Source organism: Hibiscus syriacus, unplaced genomic scaffold, assembly GCF_006381635.1.
Source record: "Hibiscus syriacus cultivar Baekdansim isolate YM2019G1 unplaced genomic scaffold, ASM638163v2 tig00113145_pilon, whole genome shotgun sequence".
Taxonomy (NCBI): domain Eukaryota; kingdom Viridiplantae; phylum Streptophyta; class Magnoliopsida; order Malvales; family Malvaceae; genus Hibiscus; species Hibiscus syriacus.
In genome coordinates, this window is record NW_024063445.1 from 349,656 (window position 1) to 352,409 (window position 2,754).

Genomic DNA, 2,754 nt, shown 5'->3' on the forward strand with positions numbered 1-2,754 from the left:
AGAAGTATTTTAAACAAATAGATGTGGAAACTGTTTCCTCATATCCTCCTCTCTTTCCCATGTATTTTCTTCTACTTTATGATTCTGCCAAAGCACTTTAACAAATGAAATACTATTGTTACGTAATTCCTTGATTTCTTTAGCTAAGATCCGTACTGGTTCCTCCTCGTAAGTTAAATCTGGTCGGATCTCTATTTCTTCTGGAGTGATGACATGAGATGGATCTAATTTTTACCTTTTAAGCATCGATACGTGGAAAGCATTATGGATCCTATCTATATCCATAGGTAAAAATAATTGGTAAGCTACGGCTCTGACCCTTTTTAAGATTTCATAAGGTTCAATAAATCTTGGACTCAGCTTTCCCTTTTACCAAAAACAAAATATTTTATTCCACGGTAATACTTTCAAAAATACCATATCCCCGACTTAAAATTCAATTTATTTTCTCTTTAAATCAACATAAGATTCCTGACGATTAGTGGCTATCCTTAATTTGCTTTGAATAACTTTTACTTTTTCCTCTATTTCCTTCATCAAATCCGAGCCAACTAGATCTCGATCTTTTAATTCAAACCAATTTAATGGTGTACGAAACTTTATTCCATATAATGCTTCATACGGGGCCATCTTAATACTTGATTGATAATTGTTATTATATGCGAATTCGGATAAAGGCAAATACCTTTCACATGATCCTTTAAAATCAATCACACAGGCCCTTAGCATATCCTCAAGTATTTGAATCGATCGCTTTGACTGCCATCTTTCTGGGGATGAAAAGTTGTACTAAAATTCAATCGAGTCCCCAATGTCTCGTGCAAAGATTTCCAAAATCTTGAAGTAAACCTGGGGCTCGATCGGACACTATTGACATCGACATTCCATGCAGTCTGATTATCTCTTTTATATACAACTCCGCAAGCTTATTCATTGAGTAGTCTACTCACACTAGAATAAAATGAGATGTCTTAGTTAATCTATCTATAATAACCCATATTGAATCCTTTTTACCTGGTGACAATAGTAACCCTGAAATAAAATCCATTATTACTCGTTCCCACTTCCATTAAGGAATAGATATAGGCTGCAATAATCTGAATGGCACTTGATGTTCAGTTTTCACTTGTTGACATGATAAACATTTAGCCACAAATTCTGTTACTGCTCTTTTCATTCTAGGCCACCAATAACGACTCTTCAAGTCTTGATATATCATATTCCCTCTTGGATGCATAGTCAAAGGGCTGTAATGGGCTTCGTAAATAATATCTCTCCTTAGATCATCATCATCGGGAATGTAAAGCCTTCCTCGGTAATATAGGCATCCATCATCTCCTCTTTCAAAATCTTTATTCTCTTATTTTCAACCAAAGCCAATTTCATCAAACACTTTTTATATGGCTTTTACAATTCTTTTACTCGGTCCAACAACATCACTTTTAACTTTAATTCGAAATTACAACAACATCTCTATCCACAGACATACATGCATCTATTGCCCTTAAAGCTGCAAAAGTTTTCGACTAGGTACATCTGCTACTACATTAGCTTTTCCCGGATGGTAATCGATAATCAAATTATAATCTTTCAAAAGCTCTATCAATCTTCCCTGCCTTAAATTCAGTTCTTTTTGAGTTAGAAAATATTTTAAACTTTTATGATCTGTGAATACAAGGCAACACTCACCGTACAAATAATGGCACCAAAATTTTAAAGCAAAAACTACTGCAGCCAAATCTAAGTCATACGTTGTGATTTTTCAATTGTCGGGAGGCATAAGCCACATCCTTGCCATCTTGCATCATCACATATCCCAACCCATTATGGGATGCATCACTATACACGACATATTATTTACCCGACTCAAGTTGCACAAGCACGGGAGCCTCCGTAAAATTTTCTTCAACATCTCAAAACTTTCTTGGCACTTTTCAGACCACACAAACGACACATCGTTTCGCAAAAGCTTAGTTAGCGGCAGAGATATCATGGAAAAATTCTTCACAAATCATCTATAATAGCCTACCAGCCCCAAGAAACTCCAAAATTTTGCCATAATCTTTGGAGATTGCCATTCTACTATGGCTTGGATCTTTTTGCGATCGAGTCTAATGCCTTTTGTCGATACTATATGACCAAGAAAGGAAATTTTGGACAAGCAAAACTCACATTTGGACAATTTAGCATATAACTTCTTGTCACGAAGTATCTAAAGGACTACTCTAAGATAAGTATCATGATCCTCATTTGACTTGGAATAGAACAGGATATCATCTATAAATACTACCACGAACTTATCTAAGCATGATATGAAAACTCAATTCATCAAGTCAATGAATGGCGATGGTGCATTTGTCAAACAAATGGCATCACTACAAATTCATAATGTCCACACCAAGTACGAAAAGCTGTCTTTGAAATATCATCTTCTTTGATCTTCAACTGATGGTACCCCAACCTTAAGTCTATCTTAAAAAACATCGATGCTCCTTTCAATTGGTCAAACAAATCATCAATCCTCGAAAGAGGATATTTGTTCTTTATAGTGACCTTATTCAACTTACGGTAATCGATACATAATCGCATAGTACCATCTTTCTTTTTTCACAAATAAAACAGGTGCTCCCCAAGGACAAACACTAGGTCTTACAAATCCCTTATCAATTAATTCTTGCAGTTGGGCTTTCAATTCTCGTAATTCTGTTGGAGCCATTCTATATGGATCCATAGACACCGGTTCAGTAACTGGAT